The sequence below is a fragment of the Mustela nigripes genome, unplaced genomic scaffold (assembly GCF_022355385.1).
Source record: "Mustela nigripes isolate SB6536 unplaced genomic scaffold, MUSNIG.SB6536 HiC_scaffold_697, whole genome shotgun sequence".
Taxonomy (NCBI): domain Eukaryota; kingdom Metazoa; phylum Chordata; class Mammalia; order Carnivora; family Mustelidae; genus Mustela; species Mustela nigripes.
Window position 1 is genome coordinate 1,755 of NW_026740104.1, and position 13,007 is coordinate 14,761.

The window sequence follows — 13,007 nt, forward strand, 5'->3', positions numbered from 1 at the left end:
TGAAACAGTTCTGTATTTTGACTGTGGTGGTGGTTACACAGACCTATGCATTTGTCAAAATTCATAAAACTAGAGAATGAATTTTTCTGTACAGAACTTTTAAAAAATTAAATGTCAATGATATCTTTCATGTTTCTATTTAAGCATTTGCATTGTTTCAATTCTGATAATGGACTTTTATATACATTTGTCATTCATTTTCACTTTATATATTGTCATTCATTATATTAGTGCTTAGTTCTGTATCCTGTTTTAAAATTTTCTTTCTGTTGATTTAAAGATCTCTCTTTAAATTAATACATCTTTTCTTTCAAATAGTAAAAATAGAATTTCCTGGTTTATTTGTTTTTAGCTTTTAAAAAATAGAACTGAGTTGTTATTTTTCTAAGGTATCAGATACTTAATTTATGGTTTCTAATTTTGGTGACACAACGTGTCACCTCTATTTTTATTAACTTCGTGTTTTATTTTAAATCTTGAATCCATGTGAATTGTACCATGTGTGATCTATGTACATAACTTTACACCAAATTGTTAGGAAGGGATTGCTGTTTGGAATGTTCCATTGTTTCCTCAGTACTTTGAAGTGCTACATTTATTATACTACATTCAAAACAAACACCTAATCATGGCTTTGTTTCCATGAAGTAGATGGCAAACTATCTTTAGTCGAGTAAAATTATGCATATTGATACTTATTAGGAATTCTTCTTTTTGAAATGTTTTCTGTTACTTTGGATTTTTACTTATTCCAGATGAAGTTGAGAATGTTTTTTGTGAAGTACACTTAAGGTATACAAAATCAAAGAGAAAAAGATGTATATAAAAGTTTATGAGATTCATAGTGGAATGTTTTCAAAGAATATTGATTCTCTGAAAGGGTAGATCTTCATTTATTCAATAACCTTAATGTCGCAGAGGAAAGAATATGTTTATGTAAATAAATATATATATTTTTGGACTGTTTTATGATTTATCATGATTTATCTACAATTTTCGTTTCTTGCTTTCATGATTTTGGATGAACTAGCTTTCTTGACCCCACCCTCTCCTCCTGGCTTTTCATTTTCTGAGAGAATCGCTGATGGTGTCAGATACAATTTTTTTAAGCATTCTTTTATGGGGTTTTTAAAAAAGATTTGGTTTATTTATTTGACAGAAATCACAAGTAGTCAAGAGAGGCAGACAGAGAGGGTGGGGGAAGCAGGCTCCCTGCCAAGCAGAGAGCCCGATGTGGGGCTGGATCTCAGGAACCTGAGACCATGACCTGAGCCGAAGGCAGAGAGGCTTTAACCCACTGAGCCACCCAGGCGCCTGTAAGCATTCTTTTAGGGCATTGGTGGAATCTACTTCCTAGCATTGGAAAGTGAACATGCAGGTTCCTGTTCCCTGACAACTCTAAATTGCACACTTGCAGAGAACTCAGCTATAATATGTAAGCCGTGGGGAGTCCCTGACGGGCTCTTACTGCTTGGAGAGCTATCTCAAGTGCCCCAAACTTTCTCGTGCTCGATAGAAGATTGCACTCTCAGCCAATCTCGCACCAGGGGTAGCGGGGAAAGGTAGTTCTATTGGTAGCACTGATTGCCCGGACTGCCAGGTTCTGACCATGCCTGTTTCTGCGCATGCCTAGTTCCGCCCCCTGCCTCTGTGCACTTCCTTCCACCGCTCCGTCCCCCCACCCCCCCACCTTCTATTCAGGTCTCGCGTGGGAGGCGATTCCTGCGCCGCTGAATGTCCGCGCTTTTCCCGGGCCAGTCCCTCCCAACGAGGAAGCGACAGGTGAGCCCGGAACAGCTGGACAAAGGCCGAGGTGTGGCGCCGCGCTGCCCGGGGTCGCGGCTCTGGCGTAGGGGGTCTGTGCCCAGTAGTGTGGAGGAAACCTGCGGCCCGCCCGCGGCAGGACGGGGACGTCTGCATCAAGACTAGGGGTCGGAGACCCCCGTGATCGGCCCCTGCGGGGAGCGTGTGGGGCTGTTTGTGGAGCCCCATTTTGGAGGCCGAAGGAGGAGGGCGTGTGCGCGTGCACGGTGGGTGCTTACGTGCGGTGGTCGGGGAAGCGGGGCGCGCCCACCCGGGCTGTGCGGTTACCGCCATGGCTGTGCGGTTACCGCCCGGCCTAGGGGAGACCCGTTCCCTCCGCTCTCCCTTTATTCTTCCTGGAGGCTGAGCTGCCCACTAGCCGTGCCCATCACTGCATCCCGATGTGCGCTGTTAATCAGTCCTGACTTGCTCTGGCATTCACGAAGTGCCTTCAAGAATTCTCTGCTTTTGTCTTATTTAACGGAAAAAAAATTAAAAAATTAAAAAAAAAATAATTCCCCTCTTGAAGGTTAGCGACTTGTTCAGAATCATCCTGTTAGTGGCAAAGACTAAAAGTGACTCCTGACTCGTGAGAGAGAACTGTTTGCTTTTACACGCAAGGAAAAGCAAATTACATTTACAGTTCCTTTTGAAAAATGGCAACAAACAAACAAATTGAAACCTAGACCTTTCCTTAAAGCACTGCTTTTTGCAACTTTCTGCGGAATCACTAACCAAGGGTTTAGTAACAGTAGGGAAATTGATAAGCGGGTTAGTCGGAGTATTTTTTGAACAGTTTCGGTGAAGAGTTAATGTTATTTCACTGGGTGTATTGTTTGGTCTGAACTAGTTTATTTATTTATTTATTTATTTATTTAAAGATTTTATTTATTTATTTGACAGGGAGAAATCACAAGTAGATGGAGAGGCAGGCAGAGAGAGAGAGGGAGGGAAGCAGGCTCCCTGCTGAGCAGAGAGCCCGATGCGGGACTCTATCCCAGGATCCTGAGATCATGACCTGAGCCGAAGGCAGCGGCTTAACCCACTGAGCCACCCAGGCGCCCCTGAACTAGTTTATTTAAAAATTGTTGTGTGTGAGCAACAGGGGAGGTTTAAACTGTTAAATCCTCAGGGAGCAAATATTTACATTTACCCAATGAAAAACGTTATGTCCAGGAGCTATTACATGATGATATCAGAGTCATGTTATATAAGGGGTGTTTCAGCATCCGAAGGTCGGAGGTACTGACGTTCTTCCTGTCTGTTGGACGTGTGTAGTTTCTAGGGCAGGAGGATTCTGGAGCTGCTAGGCACGCCAGATCTTCCATGGCCCCTTCCCTCTTGTAACCCAGCACATCTTCAGAGTTGTCTGCTTTTATCCAAGACAGCAGAAAATCAACAAGTCCCAGGTAAGTTATTTGTTCATTCCCCACCTTTTTTTTTTTACAGTGGACTTTGTGAGATTTGTAGGATTCCACATGTTAAGATGGGGAAAATTAGTAATTGATAAAAATCTAACTTTACAGAAAAATATAAAGTAACATCAGGAGCAAGGCCAGGTTGGCTTATAGATGCATACTGATCATTATATATCTTAGAGTTTCTAAGGTGATCCACAAATACATCTCTGCTGTTTCTGATAACCATGGAAAAAGGAAGACACTGTATTTGGATACAGACAGGCATTTTTTTTTTTTAAACACAAGAAGTTCTTGAAAGGTATAATTTTTGGTCTTAACATAGGGACACATAGTGGATCACCTTCCAGTGACAGCCCTGAAAGAAGTGCCTAAAGCCATTCCTCACTGAGAGTAATAAGGTCCAAGAGATAGTTAAAGTAGTGCATTTATAATAGTCTTATTTGGTCCTGCTGTAAGAGCTGGAATGTTCAGAGGAATGAGTGGCCTGCATGCCTGTTAGAAAAACTCTCCGTGAGGACTTTAGCCAGCTTGTGTATTTAAGTTGCACAGCCAGTGGTTCAGAGCTAAATTCTCTGGTAAGTATGTCTGAGCTTCCCAGTCAAATTCTTCCCATAGAATTCTGTCCTGGTCTTTCCCCTCTGCTATTGGGATCTATCCAGGTAAAGGTGGCCAAAGATTTAATTGTAATTGCTTTCCTCGAAGAACTGCTGCATTACTCTACTGCAGCTCCTGGGGCAAGTCTTCTTGTATCAGTCTTCTGATGGCTCTTTTGTGGAGTCTTCCTCATTGAGCCGTATGGTTCGGTTCCAATTTTTTATCCTTTGTATACTAGATTTATCATCATATCAATACGCAAACATTGAAAAGATACGTAGAGAGTTGAATAGTACTGTTCATTGTTTTGAATACTTCTAGAAATGTATAAATTATCTTCATGTATATGCAATGGACATTTTCCCCCTCAATTGACCATTAATTTGGGATCTATTCATATGTAGTTTATCCCTTTTAATGCTCTGTTTTTCACACTGTATGGTACACTATATTCTAGATACTTTATTTTATTGATAGGCATTTAGGTAATTTCCACTTTACATTAATATAAATGCTGCTGTGAATATACTTGTTCTCTTTACATAGATGCAAATGTATCTCCAGACTCTTGAGCAGTGCTTCTCAAAGTTAGGTTCTTTGGCCAGAAATGGCAGTATCACCTTGAAACTCGTCAGAAATGCAGATTTTTATGTATGCTCCCATACCTTCTGGAAGAAAAATTTTGGGGCGAGGCCCAGCAATCTAGATTTTTTTATTTTAAAGATTTTATTTATTTATTTGACAGAGATCACAAGTAGGCAGAAATGCAGGCAGAGAGAGGAGGAAGCAGGCTCCCCGCTGAGCAGAGAGCCCGATGGCTGGGCCCCATCCCAGGACCCAGGGATCATGACCTGAGCTGAAGGCAGAGGCTTTAACCCACTGAGCCACCCAGGTGCCCCAGCAATCCATATTTTTAACAAGGTGTGCATAAGATGCTCATACACATCAGGTTTAAGAATTACTGCTCTGTAGTCCAATGATTAGTATTTTTGAGTTACAGGATATGAGCATTTCTAATTTTTCTAGGTAAACTTATTCATTAGAAGACTACTTTTCCTCTCTCCTCTCCAGATATAAAAAGTATTTTTACACTAAGGGGTGAAAACTTTAATTTCCATTTTTCTGGTTGTTGAGTTTTTTTTTTTTTTTTTTTTTTTTAAAGATATAATCGCCCATTCTGTGTATTCAGCTTTTTTTTTTTTTTAAACAAAATGTTCATTTACAAAGTAAATCGGAAATTAGTCACATGTCCAGTGCTATACTCAATTCAGTAAGATAGCAGGGAAAAAGCCAGTACCGAGTTGTCTTGATATGTATGCTGGGCTCTACTGCCAAGAGCCTTTTCATAGTACAGACCAGTCATCACCTCCCAAGTCAGTGTCTCTTGGGCATGGTGTTTGGGATCCACGTTACGTCTTGCAGAGATTGAAGTGGAGGTTTCCACTTCAGCTTCCCTCCATGCTTGGTTTCTCCATTGGTTGAAGGCTTCCCAGGGAAAAGATGGTGCACATAGTGAAGAGTGGGGTGAGAGTTGGGCTAGGACACATTGGTGATGTTGACAATGCTGTTGAGTCCTCAGGTACAAGAAGGTGACCGGGATGGAGGAAGTAGAGGATGTCACAGACAGTGGAGTTATACCTGGATCAGAGGGTGGCATCCCACTTTTGACTGACAGCACAGCTGCTGTGGCTGAAGCTGTCACCGATACCCATGGCTGCAAAGGATATGGTATCCAATAGTGAGCAACAGGCAGGCCAAAATAGCCAGCAGGCAACTTACTGGACTGACCAGTTTACTAATCTTGGCAGGGTCAAATATGCATAGCAGATTCATGCCTTCCAGAACAAACTCAGTAATGAAAACTCCTAGGGGTGTCTCTTATTGGAGGATACCACAACAGTCATCCAGTCCACACCTTGCCAAGGCAGTTCAGTTTCCTCCAGTTCCACCTTAAAACACTTACGAAAACACAGATTCCTTCCTTCTCCATTGTAGAAATTTGATTGCATCTTTGAAGCGTGAACACAGCCCAGAACCACCTTGAACCGGTCGCAGGCTCGGTGAGCTCAGAGCGCGGCCGGAGGTCAGGCAGACGGGAGTAACTGGGCGCGGTTCTCTGAGCGCGCACTGAGGAGTGGGGCCCTGGGCTCTCGGCTCCTCCGGGCCGGAGACCAGGAGGCCGCCATTTGTATTTCCGTCCTCCGGAACTCTCTGGTTGTTGAGTTTTATTGACTTTCATAAATCTGGCTTTTTAAGTTCTTTCAGGCTATGGAGTTTTGTAAGAATTCTTACATATTTTAGGTGGTAATCTTTTTTTTTTTTTAAGATTTTTTTTTTAAAGATTTTATTTATTTATTTGACAGAGAGAAATCACAAGTAGGCAGAGAGGCAGGCAGAGAGAGAGAGAGAGGAGGAAGCAGGCTCCCTGCTGAGCAGAGAGCCTGATGCGGAACTCGATCCCAGGATCCCGAGATCATGACCTGAGCCGAAGGCAGCGGCTTAACCCACTGAGCCACCCAGGTGCCCTTAAGATTTTTTTATTTATTTGACCTTGAGACCATGACCCGAGGTGAAGGCAGAGGCTCAACCCACTGAGCCACCCAGGCGCCCCTTTAATCTTATTTTTATACATACAACAAATGTATTAAAAAATCCACAGATCTTAAGTGTAGAGCCCAGTGAATTACCACAAATCTAATGCCTGCATAACTAATACATAGGTCAGAGCAAACACTGGCAGCACTTCTAAAGCCTCCCTTGTGCTCCTCTCACAATCCCTACCTGTTACTACGCTGGTCATTCATTTGTGTGTAATCAGTGGCTTCAGTGGTAGCATTAAGTAGTGAAATGATGAAGACCATCTGGCCCTCAAGACCTAAAGTATTTGCTGTCTGGCTCTTTACAAGGAAGACTTTCCAGATCCTTGGATTAGTTTATTAAATTTATTAATGTTGCTGTCATTTGTGTTCTGTTTAAAATTAATTTTCCTACTGTAAGGCCAGATAGATAATCTCCTCTGTTATTTAAAAAAAAATTTTTTTTTTTGCTTTCACATTTATGCCTGTTTTAATGGACTTGGTATTTACTTTTGTTTTTTTAGAAAATTTTTTTAAAGAATTTATTTATTTTTTTGACAGAGATCACAAGTAGGCAGAGAGGCAGGCAGAGAGAGTGGGGGGGGGGGGAAGTAGGCTCCCTGCTGAGCAGAGAGCCCAATATGGACCTCGAGCCCAAGGCAGAGGCTTAACCCGCTGAACCATGCAGGCACCCTGTTGAGAAATCTTTTTATCATTAGGGCATTACATCTTTCTCAGAACAAGTATAATTTACAGAAATTATAGAAGGCAGCTTTTTATCAAATACCAATGTTTAGCAGTGTTTTGTTTGCCAGAATATTATTGCAGTTGTAAAAACCATCTTCAGTTGCAAAAAGTAATCAAAAACCTTACTGGAGGGTGCTTAAGCGGTGCATCCTGTTAGGCGTCTGACTCTTGTTTTCTGCTCAGATCATGGTGTTGAGGTGGTGAGATTGAGCCTCACATTGGGCTCTGTGCTTAGCGCAGAGTCTGCTTGAGATTTTTTCTCCCTCTCCCTCTGCCCCTCCTTCTTGTGTGCTCGCTTTCTCTAAAATAAATAAGTAAATCAAGGGGCGCCTGGGTGGCTCAGTGGGTTAAAGCCTCTACCTTCAGCTCTGGTCATGATCTCAGGGTCCTGGGATGGAGCCCTACATCAGGCTCTCTGCTCAGCAGGGAGCCTGCTTCCTCCTCTCTCTCTCTGCCTGCCTCTCTGCCTACTTGTGATCTCTCTTTGTCAAATAAATAAAATCTTTAAAAATAATAAAATAAGTAAATCTTAAAACACAAAAAACTCTGGATTTAATTTGATTTTGCCAATATCCTAAGAAGTCTTAAGCTAAACAATATTTTAAGCAGGAAAACATGAACTTTTAAATAGTTTGGTATACTGTTTCTGTGGTTATAAACATATCAACTGGTTTCTTTTATAGGAAATTTGATGAGTTTATCACATCAAGCATTACATAATCCAGGACAAGAGCTAATTACCTTCTAACTATAGTACTCTATGTAACAATTGCAAATATCAAAGGTATTTACTGGTTAATAATTGCTACAAAATTTGAAACAAAATATGTTTACTAGATTGTTTTTCATATTGCAGCTGCTCCTTAAGGATTTCCTGTAAATAAAAGCTCCAAAGCAATTCATGTAGGGCTTAGTTTAGATCAGTACTTTTTCTCTCGTTATCACTACCCCCCCATGCCTCACCCCCCTGCAGTTGCACCATATTATTAAAAACATTAAGTGCCTGGGATGTATGCTTCAGAAAGACAATGATTGAATAATTTCAAATAACGTGGAGTTCTTCATGTAAAAAAGTTTTTTTTTAATTTTTTAATTTTTTATTAACATAAAATGTATTATTAGCCCCAGGGGTACAGGTCTGTGAATCACCAGGTTTACACACTTCACAGCACTCACCATAGCACATACCTTCCCCAGTGTCCGTAACCCAAACACCCTTTCCCTAACCGCCCCCCCTCCCCGGCAACCCTCAGTTTGTTTTGTGAGATTAAGAGTCTCTTACGGTTTGTTTCCCTCCCGATCGCATAAAAAAGATGTTTTGTAGTCACAATTACTTCAAAAAGTAATTATATCCAAATAACCTGGCATGTTATGCTTTAGCAATTAGAGAACCATAGTTTTGACACCTGGTGTTGACAAGTTATTCAAATGTGAAATGCTAAACGATGTGAACAGCTCTTCTGTCTTTGGAGTGCTGCAAAGTTCCAGGTTGACTTTATTTTTCAGATAACATCTTAAGCCCACTTTATAACATACTAAGTCATAAAGGACAAATCCAGGGAAGGTAATACCTTTCCTAAGTTACAAAACTGTAGCAAATTAGTACAGTACTCTTTAATACAATAAAATCCTTTGTTGTTGTTGGAGTTATGTATTACTTTAGTAATAATTTTCACTCCAGAAATGTCATTTAAGTACCAAACAAAACACTATGGTGTTTGGTTTTTTTTTTTAAAGATTTTATTTATTTATTTGAGAGAGAATGAGTGAGAGGGAGCATGAGAGAGGTGAAGGTCAGAGGGAGAAGCAGACTCCCCGAGGAGCTGGGAGCCGGATGCGGGACTCGATCCTGGAAGTCTGGGATCATGACCTGAGCTGGAGGCAGTTGCTCAACCAACTGAGCCACCCAGGTGCCCCAAAACACTATGGTTTTTAATGGTGGTTTATAAAAGAGCAAGTTATTTTATACAAATCAACATCTTTTAAAACTGTAAAATTTTTCCTTTTTTAGAGATTTTACTTAGAGAGTGCGAACAAGTGTTCACACAAGCAGGGGGAAGAGGCAAAGGCAGAGGGAGAAGCAGACTCCCTGCTCAGTGGGGAATCTGATGTGGGGCATGAACCAAGGACCCTGAGATCATGATCTGAGCCAAAGACTGATGCCTAACCAACTGAGCCACCTAGGTGCCCCTATAATTTCTCTCTTTTTTTTTAAAGCTTTCTCTAATGCAAGCTCTTTAGGTTTACTGTAGCAAGATAATTATATGTATTTAGGTGGCTCAGCTTTGTTCTGGGGTTAGTCCAAAGCTGGGAAGAGTACTAATGCATGAAAAGCTTTACAGTTCTGCATTAAAGGAGATGTAATATGCCAATATGATTTTCTAGGTACTTTTCAGAAATTGCTAATTTTTTTTTAAAGATTTTATTTATTTATTTGACAGACAGAGATCACAGGTAGGCAGAGGGGCAGGCAGAGAGAGGGAGGAGGAAGCAGGCTCCCCGCTGAGCAGAGAGCCTGATGCGGGGCTCAATCCCAGGACTCTGAGGTCATGATCTGAGCTGAAGGCAGAGGCTTTAACCCACTGAGCCACCCAGGCGCCCCAGAAATTGCTAAATTTTCACATAACTACTAGAATCCTCAGGAATTAGATGGAAATTTCAAACGATACTACTTTTGGATGATCCTTTTTATTTAGAAATCTGCCACCTCTTTGTTTTGATCAAAAATCATATAGCTTTTCAGCTTATTAAAAAAAAATCCTACCTAAAATATATTTCTGATTTTTAAATAACAAGTATATTGCCAGCTTGCAGAGATGTGGGAAGTGGGTGTTTCGTGTAACAGCTTTCATCCTCATTTCTCTTACAAACCCTGCCACTGCCATTGGTGTCTTCATGCTCCCTCTTTCCAAAGCTGCCAAGTCTTCAATCTCAGCATTTAATTGATGTATTACCCATTCCATTGTTTCTTGGCTTTTATTCGCATTTGAAGATACCATGCTTGCCGTCAGTCCTTCAAGGTAACTTCTAAGACTGACTCCTTCCACAGTGATCACAGCTTCTTGAGTCAAAATGTTTTTTTCTGGGTCCTGAGGGTATGGTTTGTGTATAAACTGCAGAAACCGTATTTGTAAGTGAAATATTAGTAGATTTAAGTTCCATCGTTTTCTCTGCAGGATCAAGTACAGAGTGTTCTTGCACAAATGTTTTAGTTTTTGCTGCAATATGAGATTTCACAATGGAAGGCAGCCCCCACTCTGTGCTGAGAAGTCTTTGTACAGCTTTCCAGAGTGATCTGTATGTCTGTCCAGTACATCACCTCCAACCACATTTGGGTCTTCCTGCGTTGCAGCTGTAATAGTTTCCAATGGATGGTCAAAGACGTGGTGTGAAGTCCAGATCTTCATGGTGCCGGCCACTTGCACAATGTCCCTGGTGTTCACTTTTATTCTTTCTTTTAAAGATTTATTTTATTTATCTGAGAGACAGAAAGAACATGAGTGAGAGGATGGAAGGAGGGGAAGAATCTCAAGCAGAACCACTGAGCACAGACCCCAATGTGGACCTGATTCCACAACCCCGAGATCATGACCTTAGCCGAAACCAGGAATCGGACGCCTAACCAGCTGTGCCACCCAGGCGCCCCTTATTTCTCATTTCTTACCACACCAAGGATGTCCCCTTCTCTTCCTTCTTATCTAAAGTTTTTCTTGTTTTCTTGAGTGTCTATTAAATTTTATTCAATGGTTTTGAACATCTATTGAAATTATCATATGATTTATCTCCTCTATTTTCTTAGTTGGTAAATTACATTAATTTTTAAATGTAAAACAAACTAGATATTCTTGAAACTGAGCTGGGCCATGGTATTCTTTCTATATATTCCTGGCTTTAGTTTGATAATACTTTGTTTTGGATTTTTATATTTGTGTCCCTCATGAGAAAGACAGACCAGTAAGTGTTTTGGTGTAGAGAGAGGGGAGGATATGTTCTTGTTACGATTTAGTATTTAATATCAGGAATATGTTGAATTTATAACATGAATTTGGAGTATTTCCTCTTGCTTTCTCTACAGGATGTTTTATTTTGTTGCTACTTCTTAGGTTTTTCATTCATATGTGAGGCCATCTGTGCCTGGAGTTGCCTTCATGGGAAGATTTCTTTCTTCCTGTCTCTCTTTTGTTAAGGAAGCTCTTTCCCAACTTGGGGCTTGAACTCACAAACTTGAGATTGAGAGTCACGTGTTCCATCAATTGAGCCAGCCAGGCACCCGCATGGGAAGAGTTTAAATTACAGATGCAATGCTCAAACACCTATAGTTGTATTTTCTTTAAGTGATTGGCTTTTCCGATATTTGGTGCCAAAAAAGATAAATGATTTCTTTCTCTTCTTGAAGAATCATTGCTCATTTCATTCTTTTAGCCCTCAGTGTTACCTTATCTGCTGTGAATTAAGCCACTTTAATTTTGCTTATATATTTTTTAAAGACTTTTTTTTATTCATTTGAGAGAGAAAGAGGAGCGGGGGAAGGGCAAAGGGAGAGGAAGAAGCAGACCCCACTGAGCAGGGAACCCAACATGGGGCTGGATCCCAGGACCCTGAGATCATGATCTGAGCCCAAGGCAGATGCTTAAGTGATTGAGTCACCCAGGTGCCCCTATTTTGCATATATATTTTTTGCAGTATATTTGATATTTGCCCTTTATTTTGTTTTCAAATTTTTTTGATGTTGCAAATAATTGGTTTTGTTTTCAAATCAGTTATGTCACCCATTGGTAAGAAATTTAGGACATTCATATACCATCTTATAGTTTAGGTTTTTTGTTTTACAATCTTGTTTACAGTATATCCTAGTGTAACATCATTAATGTTTTGTGTGTTCTGTGTCATTTTAATTTTTGTCATACACTCAGTTTCTCGTTGCACTGCTGGTCAAATTTACTTTCCTTTTTTTTTTTTTTCCTAATTTGATAAATTGTTGGATTCTAGTTTTTATTATGAAGACATTACTGTTACAATAGTCTATATTTCTCTGTTAACACATCTTCGTTGAGTAATGTTTTATCATCAGGATCTTTTGATTGTCCATTTCTTCCCTTTCATCCAAACTAGAAAGGAATGTCAGAATGATACTACATTTCCACATCACTTCCAAATAAGTGCCTTGGTTTTGCTATTGTAGTTCAGAATCTTTTGTTTTAGTCTGTTGGTTTTATGAATAGTCTATCATCAGTTTTATGCCAGGAACTTAGTGTGTATTATAAGTTCCAAAAAGTATTTTTTTGTCTGTTAATTGAGGTAAGCTGTATATAACTTAAGTGTCAAGCTTGATGAATTTTTACGTGTGTGTGTGTGTATGTGTGCACACGCACGCACACACACCCCTGTGTAATTACTATCCAGTACCCCAGAAGTTTCTCTGGTACTTGAGGTTCATCTTACTTTGACATCTCTTATCATTGATTAGTGTTGCTTGTATGTCTGGCTTCCACTCAGTATCGTATATGTGAGATTCATCCATTTTGTCGAGTGTATCAGTTTTTCTTTTATCTTCCTTATGTATTCCACTATATAACCATACTGCAGTTTTATTTCTCCATTCTGTTGTTGGGATTTTGGATTGTTTCCAGGTTTTGGCTAATAAATAAAACTGCTCTGAATATTTCTTATAGACACTTTGGTTGACAAAGGGTATATAACTAGGAGAGGAATTAATACAATAGCTTTAAATAGAAATTCCCTAATATTTTCCCAAGGTGTATGTACTTGTTTATCCTCCCACTGGCAAGGTATGAATGTTCCAGTTGTTTTCATATTTTTGCCAGTATCTCTATTTGGTATTTTCTGAGTTTTTCATTTCAGACAT

General features: G+C 40.2%; 1 pseudogene; it reads right to left on the minus strand.

Moving 5' to 3' along the window:
* Positions 1-9,437: 9,437 nt before the first annotated feature.
* LOC132008699 (PRELI domain containing protein 3B-like) lies at positions 9,438-10,548 on the minus strand (annotated as a pseudogene).
* Positions 10,549-13,007: the final 2,459 nt, after the last annotated feature.